The following is a 22,513-nucleotide window of genomic DNA, read 5'->3' as shown; positions in this document are numbered from 1 at the left end:
TGGAGAAATGTCCTCTGGTCTGATGAAACAAAAATAGAACTGTTTGGCCATGATGACCATTGTTATGTTTGGAGGAAAAAGGGGGTCTTACAAGCCGAAGAACACCATCCCAAACGTGAATCACGGGGGTGGCAGCATCATGTTGTGAAGGTGCTTTGCTGCAGGAGGGACGGGTGCACTTCACAAAATAGATGGTGTCATTAGGGAGAAATGATGTGGATATATTGAAGCAACATCTCAAGACATCAATCAGGAAGTTAAAGCTTGGTCGCAAATGGGTCTTCCAAATGGACAATCCTAACTGACCTAAGACAGACAATCTTTACTTAAATTAAATGTCAGGTATTGTGAAACTGAGTTTAAATATATTTGGCTATGTAAACTTCAACTGTTCAGCTGGCTGGTTAGACGCTGTACCGGCAGGATAGAACTGCGGCATCTGGTAAGACGAGGGGCAGCGGACTGTATATTTGTAAATAACAGCTGGTGCACGATATCTAAGGAAGACTTGAGCTATTGCTCGCCTGAGGTAGAGTATCTCATGATAAGCTGTAGACCACATTATCTTCCTAGAGTTTTCCTATGTATTTTTTGCAGCTGTTTACATACCACAACAGACTGAGGCTGCCACGAAGACTGCATTGAATGAGCTGTATTCCTCCAAAAGCAAACAAGAAAACGCTCACCCAGAGGTGGCACTTGTAGTAGCCGGGGACTTTAATGCAGGGAGACTTAAATCTGTTTGACCTATTTTCTCTCATGTTAAATGTTCAACCAGAGGAGGAAAAGAACTCTGGACCACCTTTACTCCACACACAGAGACTCATACAAAGCTCTCCCTCGCCCTCCATTTGGCAAATCTGACCATAATTCTATCCTCCTGATTCCTGCTTACAAGCAAAGAATTTAAGCAGGAAGCACGAGAGACAAGATCAATAAAAAGTGGTCAGATGAAGCTGATGCTACGCTACAGGACTGTTTTGCTTGCACAGACTGGAATATGTTCCGGGATTCCTCCGATGGCATTGAGGAGTACACCGCATCAGTCATTGGATTCATCAATATGTGCATCAACGACGTCATCCCCACAGTGACCATAAGTACATACTAGAAGCCATGGATTACAGGCAACATCCACACTGAGCTAGAGGGGTAAAGCTGCCACTTTCAAGGAGCGGGACTCTAACCCGGAAGCTTCTAAGAAATCCCACTATGCCCTCCGACGAACCATCAAACAGGCAAAGGGTCAATACAGGACTAAGATCGAACCGTACTACATCGCCTCTGACGCTCGTTGGATGTGGCAGGGCATGGGAAGCACAGCCGAGCCTACCAGACGAGCTAAACTATGTCTATGCTCGCTTCGAGGCAACTAACACTGAAACAACATGTATGAGAGCACCAGCTATTCTGGAAGACTGGAAAACTGGACAGGGCCAGATGGATTACCAGGACGTGTACTCTGAGCATGACCAACTGGCAAGTGTCTTCACTGACATTTTCAACCTCTCCCTGTCCGAGTCTGTAATACTAACATGTTTTAAGCAGACCACCATAGTGCCTGTGTCCAAGAACACTAAGGTAACCTGCCTAAATGACTACCGACCCGTAGGACTCACATCTGTAGCCATGAAGTGCTTTGAAAGCTCACATCAACACCATTATCCCAGAAACCCTAGACCCACTCCAATTTGCATACTGCCCCAACAGATCCAGATGTTGCAATCTCTAATGCATTCCACACAGCCCTTTCCCACCTGGACAAAAGAACACGTGAGAATTCTATTCATTGACTACAACTCAGCATTCAACACATAGTGCCCTCAAATCTCATCACTAAGACACTCAGTACCCTCCTGTACTCCCTGTTCACTCATGACTGCACGTCGGTGCCTGTTAATTTAGCATTGAATCACAGCCTACTTTGATTATAACTTTAACTCTACCTACATGTACATATTACCTCAACTAACCGGTGCCCCCGCACATTGACTCTGTACCGGTACCTCCCTGTATATAGTCTCGCTATTGTTATTTTACTGCTGCTCTTTAATTACTTATTTGTTGTTTTGTTTTTTTAACTACATTGTTGGTTAGGGGCTCTTGAGTAAGCATTTCCCTGTTGCATTTGGCGCATGTGACTAATAACATTTTATTTGATTGTCTGAGTGTGACCACCTCGCAATGGGTTACTGCAGCTAGTGTTGCCAGCACTGCCACTAGCTGGGTGGGGCCACTCCGCTGTAATTCCCACTGGCTAGGTACAAGGTCATAAAGGTTCTCATTAGTAGCTTTGAGAAATTCCTTGTATATTATGCTCACCCATCTGGGGGCAGTACTGCTTTAGTGGGTCTGTGACCACGTTAATCTTTCGGTATAGGCTATTTGCCATAGGCCTATAAAACAGATAATGACTTCTCCTGAGTGAGTGGGTCGCTCAGGTGGGTGTATAGGGTTGGGGTCTGTTCCATCATGATAGGACAATAAATAAGCTATATTTGTCATTTATTTTAAAATGCATGTCTCATATCTGCACAAAATGAAAGCTCTCACAACGCTTTCTTGCAGACGCACATGGGCTCTGGCATTTGTAACCATTTTCCTTTTTCACTCAACATCAAGCTTTTCCAAAGACAAAAACACACACCCCACCTTCCATCGCATTACACCCACACATACCCAGATACTGTACGTTCTATGTCCTGTTTGCTGTGTTTTTATCCCCAACATGTTGATTCTGACCTAATTTCAGGCTTTTGAGTATTTTTGTGTTCCAGTTTCTTAAATTTGAAGATGTATTATTTCAATAATTATCCTTTCTACTAATGCTGGCTTATCTATGTGACTCACCACCTGGATTCGGTCTTATGTAGCAAATTGTGTTTTTTATATTACATAAAAGTAGAGACTCAGAGCTACAAAATGGTATATCATACACTGAATTTGAGGAACAATGGGAAAGTAATTCTGCCTTGCATGTTGATCAACTTGTAAACTCACATTTTGAGAAAATAGTATTTGCATGTTATCTAGTGAAGAGCTCTGTCTACACCCATTCAACATCGTTCACACCATCTTGCGCTTTAGCCCCACCCATCTCGTTTCGCTCTCAGAGCACACACTTGACGCTCTGGTGTATTTGTTCATGTCTGGATAACATAAACAGCCTAAACCAGCTCTGCTGGCAACAATTTCATTACGCTTTTTTACAGACACCGGCCATAATCAACGGGTGTTGTACACACGTCACATAACGTTAGCTAACGGGCCAGCCAGCTAACATTAGCTAATTAAACAACATTGAACAAAGTTCCAACATTGCGTAACATTAGGCTCAAACTAGAAAAGCAAACAGCTCTGGGAAACTAATAATAACCTCTGCTAGGGAACCAGCCAGCTAAAGTTAGCTAGCTAACAGTACACTTTAGCTTGAAATAAAACCACTTTGTCAAAATTAGAAATGTGTAATATCTGAACATAGCTAGCTATCTTACCTGCATACATCATTATGCATGATGGATACGTCTCCTGTCAGGAATGCCATACCACGGTTGCCCTTAGATTGCAGATGTAATCCGGAGACAGACGTTTTCTCCATATCTTTAGCTATCATACTCTAATTCCACTGATTTTCAAAACTTGATCCTAAAAAAAGTGGAGAGCTACACTTATGCAGCTTCACTATAAAATACATTTTTTTTTAAAATCTGCGTTCAACAGGATTACAAACACTGACGAACGCCTTGAATATAGCAGAACAATCCAAACTACGAACTCTGCATGTCCAACCCACTCATTATCGCAGCAACCTCCACACTAGCCATGATTGACTATATTTTTCTGTGGTTTAACCAACAAGGCTCGTAATTTAACAATTTGATTTGTATTTACAGATGTGCCTTAATAATAAACTCGTATGCCATGAAAGTTCACATGTTCCAGAAGACATTTCTGCCAAAAAATGTTTTGCGTTCAAACGGCTCTCCTGTGAAGTCATGACTTGCGACATACACCTTGTTTCCTTAATTGGGTCACATTTATAAATAGAAAGTTGATTACTAGAGTGGTATAGTGTATTTGTAGTTTTTCTTTATCAATTGTATTTTGTTTTCCAGTCAAATCTTTATTACAATCCCTATCATGGATATTATTGGGTGTTCCATTATTCGACTCTTCTATGGGAGCTTGGTATTATTTAGAATAGCCATGGAGTAGTCTGTCTCGGAACAGTTGCTTATCAATGTACAGTTTATCGACTACGAGAGCTACATGTTTCCCTTTTAAGTCTGTGATTTTTTTTTTATTGCGATTCGATGTTTAAAACATATTGCTCACCATATGTCTGCTGCAGAGGGACAAGAGAGCCATGCGACACAAATTTTAATTAGTCATGTTAATAAAATTGCTGAACTAATTATTTAAGGAGAACGAGCTTTGAAGGGAAAATTCAGAAGTTTTGGTGCAGGTACAGCCAACTAGGTCAAAAAGTAATGCAGTTTTGTCTAAACAATACGATATACTGTATCGATACCCCCCCCACACACACCCACCATCGCTAGTCTATATGGATTATCAAATACTCGGATGTAGGCCTGTGTCAATCGAGGCTTCATTTTTCTATTTAATGTAGGCTCTTTAACATATTATTTAATCTGGTGAGTTTGCTGGGAATTGATAGACTAGCATTATCAGGATTGAGCAGTCCATTCACGGAGTTTAGCCATGGCGATTTTAAATTGAGGCTATTGATCTCATTGGGCCTAGCACACAGCTTTATGCTTATCATGACATACTTGAGTAAATTGAATAAGGCTTGAGGGGGTGTGGTATATGGGGAATATACCACAAACACCCAAGGTGCCTTATTTCCGTCGCTATTTACGTTGCTAACCAGTTTATAATAGCAATCATCTGAACCATCTAGTTTATAAAAAGATTTAGAGCCATTGTGCCCTTCAGCACTTAACCCCCACAACATTTCCCTGGGTGCCCAGTGTGTCAGCCTCCCCCACAGCTCCAAACAAATCTGTCAGATATATATATATATATATATCTCTCTCTTTCAGGGCTGTTGGGTTATTAGCAGAAGTCAAATTTCAATTGGCCCTTGTGTCCAATGAAGTGATCTTAATCTTAATTTACGTTGAAGTACAATTTCTAATGAATCATGGCTTCGATGTACAAAGTCTTTCTCTGAAGAACGAGTTCCATGCATCTTTTAGATTTTGGATTTGTCCTGTAGTGTTCTGTTGGTGGTTAGCCTTTAAAAGCCTTTGACCTACTTTTTCTACTTGGTGAACTGAAAATAAAATATATTGCGCAGTCATGTAAAAAATATATTTTGCAATGTTTTAGCAGATACAATTTTACTTCCTAAGCAACTAATAATTAGATAATGTAAGTGCACGTTAGACAAATTAACATGTTATTTGTTCGCTTCAAGGCCTTTTGAGATTCCTGTCAGTCAGAACAACAATGCTACTTTTTCTTCTGTGAGCAACTGTTTTATTTTGTCAACCAGTTTTGAGTTACCCCTCTCTTTCGCACTCGCTTGTTCACTCTCTCCTCATCTTCCATCTTGTTTTGAGAAAAAAGATGGGTTCGGGCTGTCAATAGGAGCTGCTCGTCAGTTCATCTCTCAGCAGAAGAGCATCCCTGGGTGCCAGGAAGCCTCTTTGATCTTCTCATGGCACTGCACTTCCTGCCCGCTTCACACAGAGCTCGGGATACCAGATAAAAGGCATAACAGCCACTCATTTCCAGCCTATTGTTTCCCAGTAAACTAAGAACCCCACCCCCATTATCCGCAACCCCTTAACTAGACAGCTGATTTAGCATCTCGTGGCATTCACATGACACAGCCCCTTGGCTAACAGCATTTTTCCTTATCAAATTCAACGGGTTATTTGCACCGCCAAACTCCGTATAAATGAGTCCTGTCAATGGGATTTAGGGATTTTATAATGGGACTCAATGTGCACTGAACCGGATTTGGCAGGGGTTTACAAATTTTCATTGTGTGTTGCCTACATTGCAACGTTAGTTGCGTTAAATAGCGATTTAAAAATAATTTTAATCCCCCCACTTTGACAAGTGCCACGTTAATCAATTGCTTCAGATTTGTATACTGAATGCCGGATATGTTTTCCTCCAGAGTTGTATGTGTAGATTGATCATTTGTGTGTTTTCATTCAGGATGTATACCTTGCGCCGGGTGCAGGATTCTATCAGGGCGAACCGGAGTGTAGAAGACCCTATGACGGTGGAGCAGCTCTTAAACCAGGGCAGGGATAACATAGACATCAACCAAAGACAGGTAGGCTAAGCCACACACACACACACACACACACACACACACACACACACACACACACACACACACACACACACACACACTGGTTCATGAAAGAACAGAGTTATTTCAGCGAGGATTGTGATGCTCACAGCATCATCTTTTCCCCCAACAATCATTCATCCAAAGAAATGTTTTCCGTTAAATCACCCACAAAAATGTCCCCAGGCCAGCATTTCTCTGTACTGTAGTTTCTACAGTGGGGGTTCTTATTACCCATCCTCCTACGTTGCTCACTCCCCCTCGGGTAACCCCTCTACACAAACATGTCCAGATGCATGTAGATGAGCACCTGTTAAGTGTCTACCTGTCGACTCTCCCGCAGTGCCGCTGCAACAGAGTGCTAATCACAGCTGATGCCCTGCTGTTGGCTGCTTTGTCCCCATAATGCACTCCAACCTCCAAACCCATTCCCAGGGGATCATGGCGAAGGCTGCAACCCTCTCTCTTAGGTATATCTCCATCGGTCTGTCTTCTCTGTCTCGCTTTCTCTTTTTGCATATCATTCACTCTTTCTCTACCTGTAACTTCCTTCATACTGGACACAGAGACCTTCAGATGGTATCCACGAGTTCATCTGATTCTGGGGAAGTAGATGCCAAAATCCCAAAGTATCCCTTTAACCATCAAGGTAGTTTCACTTTTGCTGTAGTTTGACTGACTGACACATTAAAATATGCCGTTAGTAAAACGGCCACGTGGTCGATAATCTACACAGACTGGCTACACGCCATAATTAAAACGGCCAGCCATTGTCATGCCTCTGTTGTAGTGGGGCGGCAGGGTAGCCTAGTGGTTAGAGCGTTGGACTTGTAACCGGAAGGTTGTGAGTTCAAACCCCTGAGCTGACAAGGTACAAATCTGTCGAAAAATGCTAGTATTTTTCATCCTTTAGCTTGTTCTCCATCTTCTATATAGTGATAATCCTCTCAGCAGTTGTATTTCCCTCAATGATCAAAACTCGTTCTCATGCTCTCTCGTCTCTCTGCAGCAGACATAGTGAGCAATACGTTTGGAACATCAATTCGCAATATCGAATCGCAATACGTATCATAGAGCTGGGCGATATATCTAATTCATTTGAGGGTGTTTTATCACGGTATTCCAAATGTCTGTGTCGCAAGCATCAACTTGTTTTTTTTTTAATGAGCACTTACATCCGTCCTCTTGTTGTCATGTTTTTCGTCTCATCTCCTTTTGCTTCTTCTGCTGTGACTGTACACCTTCCCATTTACACACACACACACACACACACACCAAGCTCCTGCTACTCACAACAACAAAGATGAAAGATCACTTCCTCTTTGACAACAAGTGGTTTCAACTTACTATTTGCATTTGAGATTTGGTCCTACCGAATCGGTCATATAGACACAAACACGTTGAGATATTATTTTTCTATAATCAACGAGAATCACATTTCAAAAGGCAATCGCACATCTGAGCTGTCTTTGTTGTAGGTGCATGGTAAAAGTTGAATAAGATTAAGCTTTACGTATCGGCCTCGAGGCCTTCGTCAGAGCTCTCGCACAAGTGCCATATTAAAATCCAACGGAATTCCACATGTTGTATTATGACATTACAAATAATTAACAATTTACTGGTATAATCAGGTAATAGAAGTAAAGTGGCACTGCGGAAAGACCAAGAACCGATAGGGGCTGAAAATACAACAAGCCAGGACCAAGTATTGAAGTGGGGAGATGCACGTGCAGCACAAAGTAGTAACCCCTCGTAAGACACAAGAACTCCAGTCAGGAAGCACTCCACAGCACTGGAAATCTCACAGCACCTTTGTCACCGCAATGCCGCAAGAGGGAACCATCTGATGCCACCCCAGAAACCCAAGCAACAAGATAATTAAATAGCCCAAGATGAGCAAAAACCAAGGAATGGAACCAACTAGACCAAGACCTCAACAAAGTCCTAGAGCCACTAGCGGGACAGCTTAACGGAAAGTTGACTCCTTCGCAAATCACTTATCTGGCGAGAGAATGCTCTGGCACAGTGGAAAAGGAGAACCGAACTGCACACCAGCCAAACAGAGGGGAGATCCAACGCCTGAGGAGTTCAAAAGAGATGGGCAGTGATCTGGCCACCACTTCTGACCCGCCAATGGGAGGGTGTTACAGTTCAGGGTCGAAACACCTGAGGAAAGCTAGACAATGTCTGATGACATCAGCTTCTGGCCAAAGCAACAGTCATTGAAGCAAGTGAAGAAACATCCCTAGATATACACTACATACAGTGGTTCTTCCTTTAAAAGTTGCGTCATACTACGTCACACCTTGCGGGCTGTTGCAGCATTCTGTTGCAAGTTATGTCAGACATTTTTTCTGTTAATAAAAGTTATTGCTATTTTGACCACCAGAGGGCATCTTTGAGAAGCATTTGATTAGTCTCCATATTACAAGCACGCAGGAGACTGGGTTCAATCCCCCAACGGGGAGTAAGGAGTAGGCTGTCCTTGTAAATAAGAATTTGTTCTTAACTGATCCCATATGTGTTGTTTCATAGTTGTGATGTGTTTACTATTATTCTACAATGTAGAAAATAGTAAAAATATAGAAAAATCCTGAAATGATTAGGTGTGAAACGATTAGATTATGTTTTTTTGCTGAAGTTTACTGATACTAGACATTTTCAACGGGTGTTGAGCGCTCAAATTCATTATTCTGCACTCTGGTACACTCAGACGAGAGTGCTCTGAAATCGGTGTAGATACCCAGAGCGAATTTACGAAAGCACCTGAATGTCCATTGAGAACGCACAATGACTATACCGCTAAGCTAAGAATAACGGGAATAATCAAGTCAAACATTGGGTAGTTAGCCTATAGTTAATATACTGGCAAGTTTGATGTATAACTACTAACGTTAAGTAGCTAGCTAACATACCGGTACACACTGTACCGGTATGTTAGCTAGCTACTGCTTTAGCTAGCTACTGCTTTAGCTAGCTACTGCTTTAGCTAGCTGCTTTGTGGTTCGTATGGACAGCGTAGATAACAAATTGTCAGCTAATATTACGTGTAAGGTAACTTATTTGAAAGTCATTACATTGACTAACAAGCTACCCCTTGGTCATTAGGGCAAATCTGGTCTGTGATAGGAGGGGGGGTTCATACCTAGATCTGGTATTAGAATTTGCAGCCTTTACTAAAGAATAGTCTATTGTTCAGCTATTAGTCCCCCTCTCCAACTTACAACAAATTGTTACTCCCATCTCGTTCCTCGCCCTCTTCCACAGAGTGGCTCGCTTGTGGGTTTGCTGGCAGGATATGGCAGCACCTTTCGGTTGTGCGTCAAGAATTCTCCATACAGTAGCACTTTTGTATGACGGTGTGGTTATTCACAGGCAAATGAGGTACATGGAGGTACATTTGTGTCTTTTTGTCGAGAGCAAAATGTTTTATTTTCAATCAAAAAATCTGTTCTGAAAGCATTTTTTTTTCGACACAAAGGAAGTCGTCATAGTGGGCACCTACGAAGGACTGTGTGATGATAGCATCTCAGGTAAGCAGCACTGGGCGTTCTTCCGTCCAACTTCTACTTAGCTAGTAGTTAGCGCCTACAATTAAGTGTCGGTTCATAACATTCTACTATATTACATACATATATACAGTGGGGCAAAAAAGTATTTAGTCAGTCACCAATTGTGCAAGTTCTCCCACTTAAAAAGATGAGAGAGGCCTGTAATTTTCATCATAGGTACACTTCAACTATGACAGACAAAATGAGAAAAAATCCAGAAAATCACATTGTAGGATTTTTTATGAATTTATTTGCAAATTATGGTGGAAAATAAGTATTTGATCACCTACAAACAAGCAAGATTTCTGGCTCTCACAGACATGTAACTTCTTCTTTAAGACGCTCCTCTGTCCTTCACTCGTTACCTGTATTAATGGCACCTGTTTGAACTTGTTATCAGTATAAAAGACACCTGTCCACAACCTCAAACAGTCACACTCCAAACTCCACTATGGCCAAGACCAAAGAGCTGTCAAAGGACACCAGAAAGAAAATTGTAGACCTGCACCAGGCTGGGAAGACTGAATCTGCAATAGGTAAGCAGCTTGGTTTGAAGAAATCAACTGTGGGAGCAATTATTAGGAAATGGAAGACATACAAGACCACTGATAATCTCCCTCGATCTGGGGCTCCACGCAAGATCTCACCCCATGGGGTCAAAATGATCACAAGAACGGTGAGCAAAAATCCCAGAACCACACGGGGGGATCTAGTGAATGACCTGCAGAGAGCTGGGACCAAAGTAACAAAGCCTACCATCAGTAACACACTACGCCGCCAGGGACTCAAATCCTGCAGTGCCAGACGTGTCCCCCTGCTTAAGCCAGTACACGTCCAGGCCCGTCTGAAGTTTGCTAAAGAGCATTTGGATGATCCAGAAGAAGATTGGGAGAATGTCATATGCTCAGATGAAACCAAAATAGAACTTTTTGGTAAAAACTCAACTCGTGTTTGGAGGACAAAGAATGCTGAGTTGAATCCAGAGAACACCATACCTACTGTAAAGCATGGGGGTGGAAACATCATGCTTTGGGGCTGTTTTTCTGCAAAGGGCCCAGGACGACTGATCCGTGTAAAGGAAAGAATGAATGGGGCCATGTATCGTGAGATTTTGAGTGAAAACCTCCTTCCATCAGCAAGGGCATTGAAGATGAAACGTGGCTGGGTCTTTCAGCATGACAATGATCCCAAACACACCACCCGGGCAACGAAGGAGTGGCTTCGGAAGAAGCATTTCAAGGTCCTGCAGTGGCCTAGTCACTCCAGATCTCAACCCCATAGAAAATCTTTGGAGGGAGTTGAAAGTCTGTGTTGCCCAGCAACAGCCCCAAAACATCACTGCTCTAGAGGAGATCTGCATGGAGGAATGGGCCAAAATACCAGCAACAGTGTGTGAAAACCTTGTGAAGACTTACAGAAAACATTTGACCTCTGTCATTGTCAACAAAGGGTATATAACAAAGTATTGAGAAACTTTGGTTATTGACCAAATACTTATTTTCCACCATAATTTGCAAATAAATTAATAAAAAAATCCTACAATGTGATTTTCTGGATTTTTTTCTCTCTCCTCTTGTCTGTCATAGTTGAAGTGTACCTATGATGAAAATTACAGGCCTCTCTCATCTTTTTAAGTGGGAGAACTTGCACAACTGGTGGCTGACAAAATACTTTTTTGCCCCACTGTATATACCCAACACACTATAATTGACAAACACACTAAACCAAAACAAAGGTAAAATCTACAAAATGTTTTGTAGACTTCAAGAAAGCATTTGATTCAATTTGGCACAAAGGTCTTTTTGTAATAAAAACTAATCGAAAGTAGTATTGGAGGGAAAACATATGTTATTAAATCAATGTACACTATAAACAAATGTGCAGTTAAAATTGGCAACTAGCAAACATACTTCTTATCTCAAAGGCTGCTCAATAAGTCCAACACTATTTAACATCTACATTAATGACTTGGCAGAAATATTTGAAGAATCTGCAGCACCTGGTCTCAACTGACAACACTGAAATCAAGTGTCTGCTGTATCGCAGATGACCTGGTGCTGCCGTTTCCCACTAAGTAGGTATTAAAGCAGCATCTAGATCATGTGCACAGGTTCTGTCGGACCTGGGCTCTGACCGTTAACCTAAAAAATAACAAATGTAATGATATTCCAAAAGATGTCCGGAAATCAGGATCACTAATATAAAATTATATTTGGACAAAGTTCTATTAGAACATGGTAAAAACTACACATGCGTATCTAGGACTAAATAGCAGCACAGGTTTCACATGGCCGTGTACGAGCTGAGAGACAAAGCAAGAAGAGCATTCTATGCCATTAAAAGGAACATTAAAATCTAAATTCCAATTAGAATCTGGCTAGATTTTCCAATCAGTTATAGAACCAATTGGTCTATATGGCAGCGAAGAATGGGGTCCATTCTCTAATAGTGAATTTACCAAATGAGATAAACAGCCAATCGAAGTACTGCATGCAGAGTTTTGCAAGACTGTATTGCAAGTGCAAAGAAAAACTCAAAATAACACATGTAGAGCAGAATTGGGCCAATATCCCCTCCTTATTCTGGAACGAACTACAAAATCTTTGAAACTGGAAACACTTCTCCCTCACTAGCTTTAAGCACCAACTGTCAGAGCAGCTCACAGATTACTGCACCTGTACATAGCCCACCTAAAATTTAGCCCAAACAACTACCTCTTTCCCTACTGTATTTAATTTATTTTGCTCCTTTGCACCCCATTATTTTTATTTCTACTTTGCACATTCTTCCACTGCAAATCTACCATTCCAGTGTTTTACTTGCTATTTTTGTATTTACTTTGCCACCATTGCCTTTTTTTGCCTTTACCTCCCTTCTCACCTCATTTGCTCACATCGTATATAGACTTGTTTATACTGTATTATTGACTGTATGTTTGTTTTACTCCATGTGTAACTCTGTGTCGTTGTATGTGTCGAACTGCTTTGCTTTATCTTGGCCAGGTCGCAATTGTAAATGAGAACTTGTTCTCAACTTGCCTACCTGGTTAAATAAAGGTGAAATAAATAAAATAAATAAAAAATTATTTGAATAGAAAAGAGAGCCATCAAATGTTGCAAGCATCTAAAAACAAGCGTTCCCGAAACATTTCATCACACAGCCCTACAATGTCAAGAGATGAAACAAGAGAAGAAGAGTCCCCTCAGCTAGCTGGTTCTGAGGCTCAGTTCACTAACCCAAACCAACCCCATAGAGCCTCAGGACAGCACTCAGACATTCTGGCACAACCAAATCATTACAAAGCAAAAATAAAAAATATATCAACTTTTGGAAAGACACCACAAAATTTTTTAAGTAAACATCAATGCTATTAGGCTCGAAACAGACAGTACATGGTGGCAGAATATCTGACCACTGTGACTGACAGAAAACTGAGAAAACACTGATTAGGTACAGGGAGAGGTAGAGACAGAGCTACATTTCCTATTACACTGTGACAAATACTCAGATCTAAGACAATCTTTCTTTCCCAAAATGTCTAATATCTAATATTTATTGGGTGAAAAGCCTAAATGTGCCGTTTTGGCAGCCAAGTGTGTCCTCCTGCCACAATCTGAGGGATGGCCAATGAAAAGTGCAATGTAATGTCAATAATATTCCTCATTTTGATTTGGCTTTCATACCAGGCGGCATTTCAGTCATGTTAAGACTGGCCTAGTACTATTGCTTTAATGTATTATTATTCTCATTAATAATTGTTGTAGTTGCTGTTAATGGTAATACCATTTCCACTACTACTATTATTATTGTGCCTTATTGCTGTTGGTCCCACCATTGCTGTTATATGTATACTTTGACAATTTACAGTTGAAGTCGGAAGTTTACATACACCTTAGCCAAATACATTTAAACTCAGTTTTTCACAATTCCTGACATTTAATCCCAGTAAAAATCCCCTGTCTTAGGTCAGTCAGGATCACCACTTTATTTTAAGAATGTGAAATGTCAGAATAATTGTAGAGAGAATGATTTATTTAAGCTTTTATTTCTTTCATCACATTCCCAGTGGGTCAGAAGTTTACATATACTCAGTTAGTATTTCGTAGCATTGCCTTTAAATTGTTTAACTTGGGTCAAATGATTCAGGTAGCCTTCCACAAGCTTCCCACAATAAATTGGGTGAATTTTGTCATATTCCTCCTGACAGAGCTGGTGTAACTGAGTCAGGTTTGTAGGCCTCCTTGCTCGCACACACTTTCTCAGTTCTTCCCACAAATTTGCTATAGGATTGAGGTCAGGGCTTTGTGATGGCCACTCCAATACCTCAACTTTGTTGTCCTTAAGCCATTTTGCCACAACTTTGGAAGTATGCTTGTGGTCATTGTCCATTTGGAAGACCCATTTGCGACCAAGCTTTAACTTCCTGACTGATGAACGTGGTACCTTCAGGCATTTGGAAATTGCTCCCAAGGATCAGAAGCTTCTAAAGCCATGACATCATTTTTGGGAATTTTACAAGCTGTTTAAAGGCACAGTCAACTTAGTGATGTTATCTTCTGACCCACTGGAATTATGATACAGTGAAATAATCTGTCTGTAAACAATTGTTGGAAAAATTACTTATTTTGTGCACAAAGTAGATGTCCAAGCCAACTTGCAAAAACTATAGTTTGTGGAGTGGTTAAAAAATGAGTTTTAATGACTCGTTTGACTTGCCATGTCAATAATGTCTACTGAATTCAATTAAGAGCGATGGGCAGACTGAAAGAGAGCGAGAGAGCGTGAGAGAGATGGGCAGATTGAAAGAGAGTGAGCGAGAGAGATGGGCAGACCGAGAATGAGAGTGAGGGTACGAAAACAAGAAAATACGAGAGAGCTGTTTAAAACACTAAAGAACCCTATTGTCCAAAACACACAGAGAAATCAATCAAATTGTTAAAGAAATGCAAACCACATATTTGACAAATTGGGAAAATGAAACAAAAACACAGAATAAGATAAATTGCTATTTGGCCCTCAAAAGAGAATACAAATTACAAATCTCTACTCTTTCAGAGATACAAAACAGAGACAGATACAGATCCTGATCAAATACAGGCTCAGCGACCACCGATTGGCTTTAGAAAAAAGGAGACACAAAAATACATGGCTACCCAAAGAGGTGCTTCTGTGTAGACACCACACGACACAGGAAGTAGAGCTAGAGATGCAATTTTTATTTTAATGTGAGAAATACTCCCAAATAAAATCCTATTTTTTCAAGAAAATATCTCAATCGATTCCCAACTTCTGTGCATTTACTCACCGCAAATACTACCGACAGACGTATGTATGTAGTATTATTGCCATAGCCTGAGGGACATCCCATCCCACCATTAACTCCTTAAAGTATTTACATAGTATATAACTTACAAGTAATACATAGCTGTAACCATCATCCATGTACATTTTGTTGTTTATTTATTAGCGCCATTGTTACATTCTTTTTTCTAATCGTATTTAATTAAATGTATTGACCAAAGATTACATAACAGAACAGCAGTAGTTATGTGCCTGTATACATGATAATACCGTTTATAAAAGCAAACATGCTTCCTCATGTACAGTACCAGTCAAACGATTGAACACACCTACTCATTCAAGGGTTTTTCTGTATTTTTTACTATTTTCGACATTGTAGAATAATTGTGAAGACATTAAAACTAACTAAATAACACATATAGAATCATGTAGTGACCAAAAAAAGTGTTAAACAAATCATATATATTTGAGATTGATTTTAGATTCTTCAAAGTAGCCACCGTTTGCACTCAACCAGCTTCACCTGGAATGCTTTCCAACAGTCTTGAAGGAGTTCCCACATATGCTGAGCACTTGTTGGCTGCTTGTCATTCATTCTGCAGTCCAACTGATCCCAAACCATTTCAATTGGGTTGAGGTCGGGTGATTGTGGAGGCCAGGTCATCTGATGCAGCACTCCATCACTGAAGGTGTGTTGGGTCATTGTCCTGTTGAAAAACAAATGATAGTCCCACTAAGCGCAAACCAGGTGGGATTTCATATCGCTGCAGAATGCTGTGGTAAAGTGTGCCTTGAATTCTAAATAAATCACAGACAGTGTCACCAGCAAAGCACCCCCACACCATCACACCTCCTCCTCTATGCTTCATGGTGGGAACCACACATGTAGAGATCATCCGTTCAGCTACTCTGCGTCTCACAAAGACACAGTTGTCCAATTTGGACTCATCAGAACAAAGGACAGATTTCCACTGGTCTAATGTTCATTGCTCAAGTTTCTTGGCCCAAGCAAGTATTTTCTTCTTATTGTTGTCTTTTAGTAGCAATTCGACCATGAAGGCCTGAATCACGCAGTCTCCTCTGAATAGTTGAGTTGTGTCTGTTACTTGAAATCTGTGAAGCATTTATTTGGGCTGCAATTTCTGAGGCTGGTAACTCTAATGAACTTATCCTCTGAAGCAGAGGAAACTCTGGGACTTCCTTTCCTGTGGCGGTCATCATGAGAACCAGTTTCATCATAGGGCTTAATTGTTTTTGCGACCGCACTTGAAGAATCGTTCAAAATTCTTGAAATTTACCGGATTAACTGACCTACATGTCTTAAAGTAATGATGGATTGTCGTTTCTCTTTGCTTATTTGCGCTGTTCTTCCCATAATATGGACTTGGTCTTTTACCAAATAGGGCAATCTTCTGTATACCACCCCTACCTTGTGACAACACAACTGATTGGCTCAAACTCATTAAGGAAATAAATTCCACAAATACATTTTTAACATGGCACTCATGTTAATTGAAAAGCATTCCAGGTGACTACATCATGAAGCTGGTTGAGAGAATGCCAAGCGTGTGCAAAGCTTTTATCAAGGCAAAGGGTGGCTACTTTGAAGAATCTCAAATATGAAATATATTTGGATTTGTTTAACATGTCTTTGGTTACTACATTATTCCATGTGTGTTATTTCATAGTTTTGATGTCTTCACTATTATTCTACAATGTAGAAAAAAGTAAAAAAGAAAGAAAGACTGTGGAATGAGTAGGTGTCCAAACATTTGACTTGTACTTTATGTACTTAATATTAATTAATATTACTTCTGAAATTAACTGTATTTCATTATCCTCTTTGCATTGTACTGTATTTACCAAAGTGTTGTACCACTATACTGTTTTGGCAATATCTACAAATTGTATTTCATGCCAATAAAGCAATCTGAATTTGAGAGAGAGAGATGGGCAGACTGAAAGAAAGTGAGAATGAGAGCGATAGAGAGAGAGAGAGAAAGAGAGATGGCAGACAAATATATTGAGAGAGAGATGGGCAGACTGAAAGAGAGGCAGAGAGAGAGAGGCAGAGAGAGAGAGGCAGAGAGAGAGAGGCAGAGAGAGAGAGGCAGAGAGAGAGAGGCAGAGAGAGAGAGGCAGAGAGAGAGAGGCAGAGAGAGAGAGGCAGAGAGAGAGAGGCAGAGACAGAGAGGCAGAGACAGAGACATCTATCGGCAAACCAAAAGAGGGAGAGAGAGCGAGAGAACGAGAGCGAGAGGCAGACCGAAAGCGAGAGGCAGGCCGATAGAGAGATGGGCAGAATGAATTATATTGAGAGAGAGAGAGGCAGAGAGAGAGCGAGAGGCAGAGAGCGAGAGGCAGACCGAAAGGGAGAGAGTGCGAGGCAGACCAAAAGTGTGAGAGAGAGAGCACGAGGCAGACCGAAAGAGAGAGAGAGAGCGAGGCAGACCAAAAGAGTGAAAGAGAGAGGGAGCGCGAGGCAGACCGAAAAAGAGAGAGAGAGGGCGAGGCAGACCGAAAGAGAGAGAGATGGGCAGACTGATTTTATATTGAGAGAGTGAGAGTGACCGAAAGAAAGAGAGAGCGAGAGAGCGAGAGGCAGACCAAAAGAGAGAGAGAGACCGAGGCATATCGAAAGAGACCGAGAGAGAGCGAGACAGACAGAAAGAGAGCGAGCAAGGCAGACCGAAAGAGAGCGAGAGAGAGCGAGGTAGACCAAAAGAGAGAGAGAACGAGGCAGACCGAAAGAGAGAGAGAGCGAGAGAGACCGGGGCAGACCGAAAGAGAGTGTGAGGCAGACCGAAAGAGAGAGAGAGAGCGATGCAGACCGAAAGAGAGAGAGCGAGGCAGACCGAAAGAGAGAGAAAGCAAGGCAGATCGACAGACAGCGAGAGAGAGTGAGGCAGACCGAAAGAGAGCGCGTGGGAGCGATGCAGACCGAAAGAGAGCGCGTGGGAGCGATGCAGACCGAAAGAGAGAGAGAGTGCGAGGCAGACCTAGAGATAGAGCGATGCAGACCGAAACAGAGAGAGACCGCAAGGCAGACCGAAAGAGAGTGAGGCAGCCTGAAAGAGCGAGAGAGTACAAGGCAGACCGAAAGAGAGAGAGAGAGTGTGAGGCAGACTGAAAGAGAGAGAGATCCAGGCAGACCAAAATAGAGAGAGGCACCCGGCCTCACCCTACTAGAATCTGAAGTCAAATGTCTACAGTTTTCTGATGCTCTGGGGCTTCTGTCCCAACCAAGTAGGGACAAAAGCAGAACCTAAATCTTCTGCACAGATTCTGTCAAACCTGGGCCCTTACAGTACATCTCAGTAAAACTAAAATAATGGTGTTCCAAAAAAGGTCCAGTTGCCAGGACCACAAATATAAATTCCATCTAGACACCATAGTCCCCCTAGAGCACACAAACAACTATACATGCCTCGGCCTAAACTAGAGGTCGACCGATTAATTGGAATTAATTAGGGCCGTTATTTTTGGACACCGGTTTAAAATATAAAAAAATTACACCTTTATTTAATCTTTATTTAACTAGGTAAGTCAGTTAAGAACACATTCTTATTTTCAATGACGGCCTAGGAACGGTGGGATAACTGTCTCGTTCAGGGGCAGAACGACAGATTTTTACCTTGTCAGCTCGGGGGATTCAATCTTGCAACCTTACAGTTAACTAGTCCAACGCTCTAACCACCTGACTACATTGCACTCCACCAGGAGCCTGCCTGTTACGCAAATGCAGTAAGCCAAGGTAAGTTGCTAGCTAGCATTAAACTTGTCTTGTAAAAAACAATCAATCAATCAATCATAAGCAATAGTTAACTTTATCGTTGCTCCAATGTGTACCTAACCATAAACATCAATGCCTTTCTTAAAATCAATACACAGAAGTATATATTTTTAAACCTGCATATTTAGCTAAAATAAATCCGGGTTAGCAGGCAATATTAACCAGGTGAAATTGTGTCACTTCTCTTGCGTTCATTGCACGCAGAGTCAGTGTATATGCAACAGTTTGGGCCGCCTAATTTGCCAGAATTTTCCGTAATTATGACATTCCACATTGTGGAATGTAACAGGAATATTTAGACTAATGGATGCCACCCCTTAGATAAAATACGGAACGGTTCCGTATTTCACTGAAAGAATAAACTTCTTGTTTTCGAGATGATAGTTTCCGGATTCAACCATATTAATGACCTAAGGCTCATAGTTCTGTGTTATTATGTTATAACTAAGTCTATGATTTGATAGAGCTGTCTGACTGAGCGGTGGTAGGCAGCAGCAGGCTCGTAAGCATTCATTCAAACAGCACTTTCGTGCGTTTTGCCAGCAGCTCTTCGTTGTGCTTCAATTGCGCTGTTTATGACTTCAAGCCTATCAACTCCCGAGATTAGGCTGGTGTAACCGATGTGAAATGGCTAGCTAGTTAGCGGGGTGCACGCTAACAGCGTTTCAAACGTCACTCGCTCTGAGACTTGGGGTGGTTGTTCCCCTTGCTCTGCATGGGTAACGCTGATTCGAGGGTGGCTGTTGTCGATGTGTTCCTAGGTCAAGCCCAGGTAGGGGCAAGGAGAGGGACGGAAGCTATACTGTTACACTGGCAATACTAAAGTGCCTATAAGAACATCCAATAGTCAAAGGTTAATGAAATACAAATGGTATAGAGAGAAATAGTACTATAATAGTCCTATAATTCCTATAATTAATAATTACAACCTAAAACCTCTTACCTGGGAATATTGAAGACTCATGTTAAAAGGAACCACCAGCTTTCATATGTTCTCATGTTCTGAGCAAGGAACTTAAACGTTAGCTTTCTTACATGGCACATATTGCACTTTTACTTTCTTCTCCAACACTTTGTTTTTGCATTATTTAAACCAAATTGAACATGTTTCATGATTTATTTGAGGCTAAATTGATTTTATTGATGTATTATATTAAGTTAAAATAAGTATTCATTCAGTATTGTTGTAATTGTCATTATTACAAATAAATAAAAAATTATCGGTATCGGCTCTTTTTGGTCCTCCAATAATCGGTATCGGCATTGAAAAATCATAATCGGTCGACCTCTAGCCCAAACATCAGTGTCACAGGTAACTTCCACAAAGCTGTGAACAATCTGAGAGACAAGGCAAGAAGGGCCTTATTTGCCACCAAAAGGAACATAACATTTGACATACCAATTAGGATCTGGCAAAAAAAATGCTTGAATCAGTTATAGAACCCATTTCCCTTTATGGATGTGAGGTCTGGGTTCCGCTCATCAACCAAGAATTCACGAAATGGGACAAACACCAAATTGAGACTCAGCATGCAGTATTCTGCAAAAATATTGCACGTGTACAACGTAAAACACAAAATAATGCATGCAGAGCAGAATTAGGCCAATACCCGCTAATTATCCAAATCCAGAAAAGAGCTGTTTAATTCTACAACCACCTAAAAAAGATGTGATTCCCAAACCTTCCATAAAGCCCATCATCTACAGAGAGACGAACCTAGAGAAGAGTCCCCTAAGCAAGCTGGTCCTAGGGCTCTGTTCACAAACACAAACAGACCCCACAGAGCCCCAGGAAAGCAACACAATTAGACCCAACCAAATCATGAGAAAACAAAAAGATCATTACTTGACACATTGGAAAGAATTAACAGAAAAACAGAGTAAACTAGAACGCTATTTGGCCTAAACAGAGAGTACACAGTGGCAGAATACCTGACCATTGTGACTGACCCAAACTTAAGGAAAGCTTTGACTATGTACAGATTCAGTGAGCATAGCCTTGCTATTGAGAAAGGCCACCATAGGCAAACCTGGCTCTCAAGAGAAGACAGAATCAGGCTATGTGCACACTGCCAACAAAATGAGGTGGAAACCGAGCTGCACTTCCTAACCTCCTGACAAATGTATGACCACATCCATGTGACCAAAGTAGCCCGTCTTTTAGGTACGGTCTCTGTGCTCTGTGTCGCAGTGTGGAAGAACGCAAAGCGTCGTCCAATTGACGGAAAATATTGCCGTAGTGTGTGATTTGCAACACAACGAAATAAACGATAGAGCACGATATATCGTCAAATCGCCCAGCCCTACAATGAATCCTCAGGAACAGAACATCCAATCAATCAGATCAAAACTAATTACAACACAGTCAAAACAAAACTACATTACTTATTGGGAAAAACAAGGACAAGCACAAAGCAAAATGCAGTGCTATCTGGCCCTCAATCGACAGTACACCGTGGCAAACTATTTGACCATGGTTACTGATCAAAACACTAGAAAAACCTTGACAAAAGTGCAGGCTCAGTGAGCACAGCCTTGCCATTGAGAAGGGTAGACAGGAAAACGTGTCTCCCTGTAGAGGAAAGGCTGTGCAACTACTGCAAGACAGAGCTGCATTTCCTGATGAAATGTAAAAAAATAAAAAAAAACAATTAAAGAGTGTAATTTCCCCAAATTTGAAACCCTTACTCAAGGTTTCAAGACCTCTCTGATGAGGACGCAGAGAGCTGTGGGTTGGCAGCGCACTACATTGCTGACTGCCATAAGATGAGGGATGGTGTCTGACAGACCAACCAACCTTGCACATGTCGTCTATGCTTATTGTTATTGTTCAATGTATGGTTATTTTGACCCTTGCTTATTGTTGTTACTGTTGTCCCGTTGACAATATTGACTTATTATTATTTATGTTAATATTTTAAATGTACAAAGTCAGTTTTGGCAATATGTACAATGTTACATCATGCCAATAAAGCAAATTAAATTGAGAGATTGGCAGACAGAGAGAGAGAGAGATGAGCAGACCAAAAGAGATTGAGAGACAGAGGGAGACAGAGACAAAGCATGCCTTTACTACTAAGTCCTCATATTTTACACAGAGGTAATTGATAGGGCCATTTGCCGTATCAATAACCTTACATTTCCACAGTAAAAACATCTGATGCTGAGTGAAAAAGTTTCAGGATATAACCTATTTTTGTTTATGCGGCCTTGTCTGCTGAGTACAGTTAGTGTTCGTCTCATAGGGGATTTATTTCAGGAAATAGGACAATTTAAAGGACTGCATTTCTGGAGTGTAGGTCAAAGCCTTGGACTGCAGTGCCTAGGTTGATTTTGCACCAAAGTGGTATGGTGATTTGGACCAGTAATTAGTAGATTTCTTATTAACATCACCCCCCCTTGGCATTTTTCCGATTTTGTTGCCTTACTAACTAGAATTCAAATAGATTTTTGGGGGGTTTGTATCATTTGATTTAAACAACATGCAAAATATGTTTTCTTGTGAAACAAGAAATAAGACAAAAAACTGAAAAC

The 22,513-nt window shown here is 41.1% G+C and overlaps 1 long non-coding RNA gene across 1 annotated transcript in view; it reads left to right on the top strand.

Annotated features, from left to right (window-relative positions):
- Positions 1-6,196: 6,196 nt before the first annotated feature.
- The window catches only part of LOC116376278 (uncharacterized), a 68,473-nt gene continuing 52,156 nt past the window's right edge, over positions 6,197-22,513 (top strand). Inside the window, exons 1-2 of the long non-coding RNA XR_004211697.1 lie at positions 6,197-6,316; positions 6,678-6,804. This is a non-coding gene — a long non-coding RNA (uncharacterized LOC116376278). The remainder of the gene's footprint in view (positions 6,317-6,677; positions 6,805-22,513) is intronic.

Source organism: Oncorhynchus kisutch, linkage group LG11 (assembly GCF_002021735.2).
Source record: "Oncorhynchus kisutch isolate 150728-3 linkage group LG11, Okis_V2, whole genome shotgun sequence".
Classification (NCBI taxonomy): Eukaryota; Metazoa; Chordata; class Actinopteri; order Salmoniformes; family Salmonidae; genus Oncorhynchus; species Oncorhynchus kisutch.
Note: the sequence above shows the minus strand (reverse complement) of the source record. Positions and strands in the feature narration are given on the sequence as shown.